At 44.8% G+C, this 12414-nt stretch overlaps 1 protein-coding gene across 1 annotated transcript in view; it reads left to right on the top strand.

Moving 5' to 3' along the window:
* The window catches only part of LOC147841021 (uncharacterized), an 84610-nt gene that overhangs the window by 18763 nt on the left and 53433 nt on the right, over positions 1–12414 (top strand). Inside the window, exon 2 of the mRNA XM_087279075.2 lies at positions 6786–6997. The gene's annotated coding sequence lies outside the window, so the exon portion shown is untranslated. The remainder of the gene's footprint in view (positions 1–6785; positions 6998–12414) is intronic.

Genomic DNA, 12414 nt, shown 5'->3' with positions numbered 1-12414 from the left:
CGGTTGGTCCTTGCCACTCCACCAGAGTATTGTCAGTCTATAGCAGTCAATGATAGGCTCCTGTACTAAAAGGTGGGCTTTATTCACCATATAGAGATCGGTGATTGCCTTCTGTACTAGAGGACAGGTTTTATTTGCCATATTGACCATTACTCTTTTCCCCATTCATAAAGATATGAGTGACAAGTCTAGCATTTTCTATAGTCTTTGTGAGTCATACAGCTACGGATAATTCAAAACAGCAACCACTAGACTCTCCTCTATCTTCAAAAGTGTCTGTAGTGGTCTTGACAATGCAAACAGCCCAGGCACCTCAACAGAAACTCCACCTCTGCTTTCATTTGATTGGTGAATGAAAGAGACTCAATTGATAGCATAGCGCGCAACGGCAAAAACAGGAGGCGCAGCAAGTGTAGGGGCATAGGGTGCATAAGCAGCGCGCAAAACGCTTGCAGCCAATTTTGTAAATCATTCAAAAAAAGGCACCTCTTAATGCAAAAACCACATTCGGTGTGATTGGCCCCTTATTGTGCAGCCATTTGCTAAAATCAATAAAGTTCAGTTTCCTCATTAATGTAAACACAACACGCCATATTGGCAGAAAAACACATAATTGCTGACATTTTTTAGATTTATTATTTAGAAAAACTGAAATATCTCATGGTTCCAAGTATTCAGACTCTTTGCTGTGACAATCATACAGTATATTTAATTCAGGTGCTGTACAATTTTTTCTGATCATCCTTGATATGATTCTACACCTTCATTTGAGTCCAGCTGATGAATTTATGTATAATTTATATTTGTGGTTCCCCTTCGGGGGGAACTTCAGCACTATAAGTGGATTTGATTTGTAAAATCCACGCATTGGGAGGATTCGGATCAGAAGCCGCTTGTCTGGAGAGTATTGAACGGGCCTATGAATGAAATTAATTGGCAGCGTAAGCTTGCGCAGGTGTGCGACATCTGCAATTATCTCAGCATATAAGCACACCTGAAGCCAGCAGACGCCATCCTTTTCGCTTCAGATCCTTTCTGAGTGAGTCGATGAGGGTTCCTCTTGCTGATCAGCACTTCAGAGCGAACGAGTGTGTCTCCCGGTCCAGAGTGGGTCTTCGCGGTGGCAGACGGTCGAGCTGGGTTACTCCCTTGCCTGCGGTTCTTTGGGTCCGGTCCTCCAGAGCGGTGCGTATAGTTGCAACTTTCCTAAAAGAGCAACACAGTCGTGCAGCACGTCCTTTTCAGGATGGTGCTCCGACTGTGCGTTTCTGGATGCGGGGGTTTCCTGGCTCCGGATGATGGACACGATAACTGCATTGCATGTTTGGGGGTCCAGCATGTTAATGCGGTGCTCGCGGGCGGTTCATGTCGTCATTGCGATGCCATGACCGTTGCACAGCTAAGATCGCGGCTAACTTTCACAAGAGAGCGAGCCACCCCAGTTGCCTCCTGTTCTAAAAAAGCAGCGGGCGCTCGGGCAGATCTGAGGGTTTCAGCGGGAGATAATCCGCCGCCCACGGGCTCGCGGACCTCTCGCTCCTCACGGCGCTCCATCCAAGCTTCGGGTGGTGAGAGTGATCCGTCTAACCAGATGGTAGCTCTCACACTCGCTGACACCGGAGATCAGATGTCCTCCGCGGCATCGGAGGGTGGGCTTTCACTGTCCAACGAAGATCCGGACCCGCTCGCCCCCTCCGGGCAGGTGAGCGCTGTCAAATCGGATCCTGAAGCGGACATGTTAGCCGTGCTTTCCCGGGCTGCTTCGGCCGTGGGGTTGGAGATGGTTTATCCCCCAGCTCCGCGGCCGGACCGACTAGATGGGTGCTACGTAGAGGACCAGAAGGCGAAGCCTTCGAAGCCTCTCGTCCCCTTCTTCCCGGAAGTGCACAGTAGGCTCACGCAGTCTTGGAGGGCACCTTTCTCTGCCCGTGCTGCGTGTGCCTCCGCCCTCACCGCCCTTGACGGCGGAGCTGCCAGGGGGTATGAGGCGATCCCGTCAGTGGAGCGCGCTATCGCGGTCAATCTTTACGTGGCAGGGTTTGCCCCGCCTCCCGTCCAAAGCCTGTAGGTTGTCTGCCTCCCTCGGAGCCAGAGCTTATAAGGCTGCGGGCCAGGCTGCTTCTGCTTTGCACGCGATGGCCACCTACCAGAGCTACCAAGCGCAGGCGCTGGCCGAGCTGCACGAGGGCGGGTCCAACCCAAGCTTATTACATGAGCTGCGCACCGCGACCGACTATGCTCTTCGGACTACTAAGTCCGCCGCGTGTGCGCTGGGGAGGACGATGTCCACACTTGTGGTTCAGGAACGCCACCTCTGGCTAAACCTGGCCGATATGCGCGACGTTGACAAAGTTCGCTTTCTTGACTCGCCCATATCCCAGGCTGGCCTGTTCGGCGACACCGTCGGTGAATTCACCCAGGAATTCAAGGCGGTGAAAGAGCAGTCGGATGCGATGGGCAATGTCATCTATCGGCGTGGCCGTAAGCCCGCTCCGCCCGCCGAGCCATCCACCTCCGCTGTTCCTCGCCGAGGGCGCCCACCAACGAGTGCTGCCCCGCCCCCGCCTGCGCCTCCGGCCAAGCGGGCGCGGCGTTCACCTCGAAAGCAGGCAGCCCCTCCTGCCCAGGGCGCCGTTAAGTCCGGTAAACGGACCGCGAAGCGTCCCTGAGACAGGCCATCCGGAGAAGAGGAAACTTGCTCTTTCCCCGCTGGAGGGCGGGGCCCCGATAACAACGGTACTTTTCAGTGCCACCAAAACATCAGTAAAAGAGCACTTTTTCCCTTCCCCGGATGTGACTGCACGAGTTCTGCCAGTCCGGGACGTGCTGCCTTCCGGCTCGCAGACTCTACGTGCTTCGCCAGTGGCTCACGAGCGCTGGGGGGACGGTCTCCCTTCCCTCAGCCCTCCAGCCCCCTCTCCGGAGTCAGGGTGCGGAGCCAGAGCGAATCGCTCTCCTCCAGCTCTTCCGCGGGACCCTCGTGCTTCCCGGATCAGCACACCCACTCCGCGCTGCCCCACCGCTGGTACGTCAGCGATTGTAGCGATGACTCCATTAGCGAGGGCTCTGCCTGCCTGGTTAGCGCGGGCCAGCCCCTCGCGGTGGCTCATACGCACAATCAGACTCGGTTACGCGATTCAGTTCGCGAAACGGCCCCCCAAGTTTACGGGCGTGTATTTCTCCAGGGTCAACCCCCTGTCCGCCCCTGTCTTGCGAGAGGAGATTGCTGCCCTCCTGGCGAAGGGTGCAATCGAGCCGGTTCCTCCAGCCGAGATGGAGAGTGGGTTTTACAGCCCATACTTCATCATACCCAAAAAGAGCGGTGGGTCACGGCCAATCCTAGATCTGCGCGTTTTGAACCGCTGTCTGCACAGGCTGCCGTTCAGAATGCTCACGCAGAGGCGCATTCTCCAATGCGTTCGTCCTCGGGATTGGTTTGCAGCCATAGACCTGAAGGACGCGTATTTCCATGTCTCCATTCTTCCACGCCACCGCCAATTTCTGCGGTTTGCGTTCGAGGGTCGAGCGTGGCAGTACAAGGTCCTCCCCTTCGGGCTCTCTCTGTCTCCGCGGGTCTTCACCAAACTCGCGGAGGGTGCCCTAGCGCCCCTTCGGCTCGCGGGCATTCGCATACTCAATTATCTCGACGACTGGCTGATTTTAGCCCACTCGCGGGAGCAATTGATTATGCACAGGGACAAGGTGCTTCGGCATCTCCGCCTACTGGGGCTTCAGGTCAACCGAGAAAAGAGCAAACTCGCCCCCGTGCAGAGGATTTCTTTTCTCGGGATGGAGCTGGACTCGATCACCATGGTAGCGCACCTCTCCGAGGAACGCGCTCGCCTGTTGCTGAACTGTCTGAGGGAGCTCGACAGCAAACTAGTGCTCCCACTGAAGTTCTTTCAGAGGCTCCTGGGGCATATGGCATCCGCAGCCGCCGTCACGCCGCTCGGGTTGCTCCATATGAGACCACTTCAGCACTGGCTTCACGATCGGGTCCCCAGATGCGCATGGCACGCGGGCACACACCGGGTCTCGGTTACTGCGCTGTGTCGCCGCGCCCTCAGCCCTTGGAACGACCCCTCGTTCCTACAGGCCGGTGTGCCTCTAGGACAGGCGTCCAGCCATGTTGTTGTTTCAACAGACGCTTCCAACACGGGTTGGGGGGCCGTGTGTCGCGGGCATGCGGCTGCGGGCCTCTGGAAGGGTGCCCAGCTGCATTGGCATATCAATCGCCTAGAGCTGTTGGCAGTGTTCCTCGCTCTCCACCGCTTTTTACCGGTGCTGGAGCGGCAACACATGCTGGTCAGGACGGACAGTATGGCGGCGGCGGCGTATATCAACCGCATGGGGGGTATGCGCTCTCGCCGCATGTCTCAGCTCGCCTGCCGTCTGCTCCTCTGGAGTCACCCGCGGCTGAAATCGCTGCGCGCCATTCACGTCCCAGGCACGCTCAATCGTGCAGCCGATGCGCTCTCACGACAGCTGTTACGTCCTGGAGAATGGAGACTCCACCCCGAGTCTGTTCAGCTGATATGGGCGCGATTCGGGGAGGCCCAGATCGATCTGTTTGCTTCCTCCGAGAACGCTCACTGCCAGTTGTTTTTTTCCCTGACCGAGGGCTCTCTCGGCACGGATGCACTGGCCCACAGCTGGCCTCGGGGCATGCGCAAGTATGCGTTTCCCCCAGTGAGCCTGCTCGCGCAGTTTCTGTGCAAGGTCAGGGAGGACGAGGAACAGGTTCTGCTAGTTGCGCCCCTTTGGCCCAACCGGACCTGGATATCAGAGCTCTCACTCCTCGCGACGGCCCTCCCCTGGCGGATCCCTTTGAGAGAGGACCTACTCTCTCAGGGACAGGGCACCATCTGGCACCCTCGCCCCGATCTTTGGAACCTCCACGTGTGGTCCCTAGACGCGAGGAAGACTTAGGTAACCTACCGACTGCGGTGGTTAATACCATCACTCAGGCTAGAGCCCCCTCCACGAGGCGCGCCTACGCCCTGAAGTGGAGTCTATTCACTGAATGGTGCGTCTCTCGCAGAGAAGACCCCCGAAATTGCCAGATTAGTGTTGTGCTCTCTTTCCTTCAAGAGAAGTTGGACAGCAGGCTGTCGCCCTCCACTCTCAAGGTTTACGTGGCCGCCATCTCCGCTTATCATAGCGCGGTAGCTGGCGGCACCGTGGGAAAGCATAACCTGGTCATCCAGTTCCTTAGGGGTGCTAGGCGAATTAATCCATCTCGCCCCCCTCTCATGCCCTCTTGGGATCTCGCCCTCGTTCTCACGAGTCTGCGATCCGATCCCTTTGAGCCACTCGAATCAGTATCTCTAAGATTTCTGTCCCTGAAGACAGCTCTGCTGGTTGCGTTGGCCTCCATCAAGAGGGTCGGGGACCTGGAGGCATTTTCGGTCAGTGACTCGTGCCTGGAATTCGGGCCGGATTACCCTCACGTCATCCTGAGACCCCGCCCCGGTTATGTGCCCAAGGTTCCTACCACCCCCTTTAGAGATCAGGTAGTGAACCTGCAAGCGCTGCCCCCGGAGAAGGCAGACCCAGCCCTTTCTTTACTTTGTCCAGTTCGCGCTCTGCGCATTTATGTGGACCGTACTCAGAATTTTAGATCATCTGAGCAGCTCTTTGTCTGTTATGGCGGTCGGCAGCAGGGAAGTGCCGTATCAAAACAAAGATTATCCCACTGGATTGTGGATGCCATTTCACTCGCTTATTCGAGTCGAGGACAGCCGTGTCCCCCGGGAGTTCGTGCACACTCCACTCGGAGCGTTGCATCCTCTTGGGCGCGTGCAGGCGGCGCCTCTCTAACAGACATCTGTAGAGCTGCGGGCTGGGCGACACCCAACACATTTGCAAGGTTTTACAATCTGCGAGTGGAGCCGGTTTCCTCAAGGGTATAAGGTAACCCTTTGGTGATTGAGGAGACAACTCGGTAGGGTGTTGAAACACGCTTGCTGCGCCATTCTCCCTAACACGGAGGTACGTGCGCCTTTTTTATCTGTCAGTAAAGTTCCCCGTCAGGTGAGCCCTGCAGATTCCTCCGTGGCCCCCAGCACTGACTCAGCGGAGGAGTCACTTGCTGGCCCACTACGTTGTAGGTCTGCCCGCTGGTCAGCCCGCGTTTTGGGTATAGGTGCCTGCTATGCGTGATCCCCACTAGGCGATCCCATATGCTTATTCCGCCACGGTTAAGTCCCCCCCCTGGGTGGACCCGTGTCTTCCCTCTCCGCTAACCACTCTTTTGCTATGCGTACTCCCCCTTTTTAGGGCTAGTCCATATGTAAATTCTGCCATCTATCCCCCCCTTGGGTAACGGATGGCCTCCGCAGCGTCCTCCCTATCGGGATTGCATGCTTCCCAACGTACTGTCGTATTTCCTAGAATTATCTAGATGCTCACGACTTCCCAAAAAATATATCTAATTCCGTAAAACTTCTGTTGAAGTAGGATAAATTAGGGCCAGGGACACGTTGGAGGACCGCGCCCCCCATGATGTGGGTGCGTCACGCTTGCTTGACTATCTCCTCATCGGGGGTGTTGGTAAGGTGCAGTCATTATGGCGCTTTCAATGGGCTCCCAATGCGTGGATTTTACAAATCAAATCCACTTATAGTGCTGAAGTTCCCCCCGAAGGGGAACGTTCGAGGTTACTAAAGTAACCCTTCGTTCCCCGAGGAGGGGAACGGAAGCACTATACTCCGTCGCCATAATGACTGTCCCTTAGCTGTTTGAAAGTCTCTTCAGCTTAAAAGGATGGCGTCTGCTGGCTTCAGGTGTGCTTATATGCTGAGATAATTGCAGATGTCGCACACCTGCGCAAGCTTACGCTGCCAATTAATTTCATTCATTGGCCCGTTCAATACTCTCCAGACAAGCGGCTTCTGATCCGAATCCTCCCAATGCGTGGATTTTACAAATCAAATCCACTTATAGTGCTTCCGTTCCCCTCCTCGGGGAACGAAGGGTTACTTTAGTAACCTCGAACGTTATCCAGTTTGGTTTAGTTAAGAGCTCTGTTAGGAGTCAAACACAGTTCTAGATGCTCATAGTTTATGCACAGTTCAAAGTAAAATTAAGATATTATTTGATCTTAATTGATTAGTTTGATCTTTGGTCTTTTACTGCACATGATTACTCAAAAAATAGAACTAACGTGGCATTTATTATAGGATGATCAGTTAAAACATTACAATATACACATATTTTTCATCATTACCAAGAATTTCTTTAAAATTAAGTGTAAAAATCTTTATCATATTGTTATATCATATCTCATGAACATTTTTCTCGTTTGAGCTATAGGAGTCTAGTCAAACTCCATTTAAAAATAGGTTTGTAGAGTAATATAGAGTAATATATGACTTAGTTATGTATTTTAAATACAAAATACGAGTAATGTATTTCAGTAATCAAATTAGAGTTGCACCCATTTTAGATTACCAAAGTGATTGCTTAAAATTTTAATTTCACATTTCAATCAAAACATTGCACAAACAGTGCAACTGCTGACTTTTCCACTTAAAAAATTACATCCAATTAGCTGTTCAATTAGCAACCTTGCCAGATAGTACTCAAAATAGAAAGTGGAATGAGAAAGCCTAGGAAACATCGATGTTTTACTTAAAAAAAGACAAATGTCAGAACAATCCGGAGGCTTTGTGTGTCTGCAAGAAAACATCTATTAGCTTCAGAGGATTCAACATTTAATCTGCCAAAGCTTCAAGATTCTGTTCATACATTTACATACCACTCTCAGAATATAAATAATTTGAATGACAATGACACTTGCCAGTTCTATTATTATTTAGCACTGTCCTCAACAACAAGCTATTTTCTCATTTAAAAAAAAAAATGTTTACATATAAGCAAGACAAAATAATAACTGAATTTTTGAAAATTACACCATTTGGAAATGCACATCTTTACTGACTGTCAATAGCTGGATGATTCATGACAGATTTTTATGCATATTGTGGTCTAATAGTTCTTTGTTGGTCCCTTGTTCATGCTGAGCATTAAAAAGGTCTGCTGTTCTTCAGAGAAATCCTCGTTTTTCAAAAGCATCTGCATATTTGACATTTTCCAGTAGAGGCTGTGTGATTTTGAGATGCATCTTTATACGCTAAGCACAAATGATAGACTCAATCTCGATTACAAAACATGAACAGAGGGAAACACAATGGATTAAGAGCAGGGGATGCAAATTTTGAACAGAATGGTGTGTGCATTTCTCTTTTATAGATGACATTTTCTGTACAGTAATTGCTTCTCATGTTGACATTTGTAAAAACAAATGCATCTGATTTGCTCCTTAGGAATAAAACTCATGATGAATATTTTCATCACTTGGATTAAAATAAAGTCATGATGTAGGTGTGAGTTTATGATGAGCTTTTTACTGATAAAAAATGGAGTGCTTGTTGCAAGTCATTTTTAAAGTTATGTTTTGAAGCTAATTTTAAAGGTGTTACATGAAAATGACTGCTACATATTTTATTCAAACATTGTCAAAACATAGAGTGCCAACTGGCCAAACGAAGTCATCATCCGACGAACAGACAGCAGAGAATCCTGAGAGACGACCAGAGAGGGACAAGAACCAACAACAGACAGATAACCAGCAGTAATCACAAGCTAAAATATATAGCCAATGAAACAGGGATCAGCTGGAGAATGCTAATTCAGTCAACTGATTCAATAGCATGCTGTCAACACAAAAAGGTACACAAGCACACACCCTCGCACACGACAACACACATAGCATGACATAACATACAGAAAGAACACAAAGACCCATAAACCATGACTAATTTCTTTAAAAAGTAATGGTTACTGCAAATCCGTTTGCTATAGTGTTCACAACAGAGCAGTTTATAATCAGAAAATATAAGTAGCAAAAAACTAATCATGGTACAAAATAATATTAAAAATTATTAAATAAAATTATAATGACTTTTTAAACCTTTAAAATATGTTCCTCAAGAAACAATTAATATTGATTTTTTAACTCAAAATGTTTATTCACACTAAACTTTTGAATTGCTTATTCCTTCTTGGGGATAAATACATTCTTTTCCCTCTTTAAGTTTTCAGGATTTTCAGTATTTTTTCAGTAGCCTTACTACACCTGTCTTTCTTCATGTGTTCAATACTTTTTCCCTTTGTCATTTCATTTTATTACACTTAATTTTTTAACTAATAAGTTTAGTTTTTATTGCATATATAGATTTATTTGGTTGTTATCAACATGCAGGGGAAATTTCAAGTCAACAGCACCTATAGAAATATGTTTTTTGAGAAAAATGGTGATGTGTTTAATACTTATTTTCCCCACTGTACAACTGGTCAAAACAAGAAATGTTAAAATATAATACAAATACTATATTATATACAAATTTTGATTTCTTTACTTATCTAAACCACATTTTTCTTCTTATTCTTTGTTTACAGAATAAATCAAACATTATGTGAAGTTGCTGTTTGTTTACTTAAACAGCAACAACAACTTTACACAAATAACATTGGTCAAGGTATGGCTTGTTTTCTGGCAAGCATTTCCTGGAAAAAAATTGTATTATATTTTGTTCATATTTGTCAATCTGTAACACCCTGTGGTTCTAATTTGACACCTTTCTTTAAAATAATTTTTCTGAAACAAATTAACTCAATACATTGTTCAAACACTCCCAATGCTGATGTTCTCAGACACTGACAGTTTATAACTTAATCTTTCAAGGTTTTGAAAGTAAATTACATGTTTTATTTTAAGTCACATGCAAAGAATGGCACAACTGGTAGATTTCATTTCTGCATCTGGATCCCTTAATAATAATAATAATAATAATAATAATAATAATAATAATAATAATAATATTAATGATGATGATGATGATAATGATAATAAAAAAATAATAATAATAATTATTATTATTATTGTTATTATTATTATTATTATTATTATTATTATTATTATTATTATCATAAATCTAACTATATTAAAAAATCTACATTGTTTGTGTTTTGGAATATGGGGGACATTGATGATGGTGCTGTCTGTTTCTATTGTCAGCACACCACAACTTCGAATAAAAAATACTGATATGGTGCTACATTATTGAGATTTAGCTTGTAATTTTCAGATAAACAACACCAAAAAGAGAATTGATATATTTTCACAATTTTTCTAGTGAAGATGGAAAGATGATGGGAAAATGCTTGATGACTTTATGGCTTATACTAAAGCACAGCTACTGTACTAAACGAGTGCACAGGTGGAGATAGATTTAAGAAAAAATGACAGGACGTAAACATGTCAACTCTTGTCAGTCACTGAAGGAGAAATTTAAGCTTATTCACAGAGAGATCTGACGATTGGTCAGTTTCACTGCGGTCAGTAAGTATCCAGTTTTCTCCAGTTATGATCGATGCAGCAGTAAGGATAGATGTTGACAAGGGTTGGTATGTTTGTTGTCTAGAATTTCCTTTCTCTGCCTTTTCTCAATGTGGATTTAATATCCGGAAGCATTTAATGTTGTAAACATACTCCTTGTGGGGGAAAAATCAGCAGCATCCTTTGATTGAAAATTAAAGCCAGAAGTGGCACAATGTGGCACTATATCCATATTTTATTTTACAAAAATTGTGTTAAAATATTGGTTAGTGCCAGTGGCTCATATAATGCATCTATTTGACGTCACACACCTGGAACCTAAAATAAAGGAGGTCTCCACAGTCCAAAATAAATGTTTTTTTTTTTTTTTAAACTATGGAATTCTGTTATTGGGTTTCTACTTCATATTTAATTAAGATACCTTATTTATGTTATATTAGCCCATAAATATCTTAAAACCCAAAGTACCCTTTAAATTAAGCCTCCTTCAGGCTATTTTTAACATATTGGGCCCTATCATACACCTGGCACAATGTGGCGCAAGGCGCAGTGCAATAGTCTTTTGCTAGTTTCAGCTTGGCGCAAGAGTCATTTGGAGGTGTTGCGCTGCGCTGTTTAAATAGAAAATGCATTAGCGCTCATATGTGTGCCCAAAGGCGTTCTGGTCTAAAAATAGGCGTTCTGAGGCGCACTTCTGGCGCGTCGCTATTTTGAAAAAACTAAAATAGATTTTTCATTAGACCAAAACAAACCCGGTCTAAACTCCGGCTCAGAGTTGTGCCTAGCTTACACACTGCTTAATACGCACAAGAGAGCAATAGGCAAATATCTTTGCACATGAAAAAATTTAAATATTAAGGATATATATATATATATATATATATATATATATATATATATATATATATATATATATATATATATATATATATTAAGAATAGATATAGGATATAAATATAAAAGATTAAAATATTACAAAACATATTATTTTCTAGCCTACATAAATAGCCTATACACTGCTTTTATGTCTTCTTCATCTCGGGAGGCTTTTTCAGTTCATTCATAACAATTTGATTTCGTATAATGTTATTATTATTAGCAGTATTATTTATTATATCCATATTTATATTTGTTTTATTAAAAACAAGCTTAAATTTGCCCAGCTGTCAGGTTTTAGACCATATGGGCACAGCATGTGTTTTAGGATATAACTCAGGTTTTTGACCACACTTCGTTATTATTGTTCATTTATTAGTTTGCTGGAAATTAGAACTAAATTTATAAATAGTTTTGAAACGAATATGTGCGCTTAACAAATGAAATTAATTATTTATAGACTAATTGATGTCTGTGCGTAAAGGTTTCCCTATCCAAGAGCAAAAGTGAAAGTAGATCGATTATATCTCGTTCTCACGCAGTAGATGCTCTGTTTAACAGTTTTCTGTTAAAAACAATTAGAGCCTATTGTCTGATTGTTATAAGCCATGTTGGGAAAAATTATTTTGAAAGTATTGCATTACAATATTGAGTTATACTCCCCAAAAAAGTAACTATTTACTCTATGTAGTTACTTTTAATGGTAACTTATCAAAGCAATGCATTATGTTTTAATGACTTTTTCTACCTGTCTGAGGCTTGATCTTTTTAAAAGCGCACAGTTTTTTTTTTTTTTTTTTTTTAATAGGGGAGCTTTGCAATTAACAAGGCACTGTTTAACCAACATCTTCATTTAAAAAAACAAATGAAAAATAATAATTTAGGATTTTAGGATTAATTTTATCTTTTGAGAACTTCCTGACACCAGAGCTATGTACATGGAGTATATACACATTAATGAAAATTTATGCAGACTTGTCACTGTATGTGTTAGGTTGAAATAAGGTGTTTTCCTTAAAAAAAAAAAAAAAAGAAAAAAAGAAAGAAAAAAGAAAGATGAAGAAAAAAAGTAAAAAAAAATTCAGCTGCCACTCATTCTTCCAGTTATATGTCTGATGCTCCAAATATAACAAGTC

Source organism: Danio rerio, chromosome 13 (assembly GCF_052040795.2).
Source record: "Danio rerio strain M-AB ecotype USA chromosome 13, GRCz13ab, whole genome shotgun sequence".
NCBI lineage: Eukaryota > Metazoa > Chordata > Actinopteri > Cypriniformes > Danionidae > Danio > Danio rerio.
This window is presented reverse-complemented; position numbering and strand designations above follow the sequence as displayed.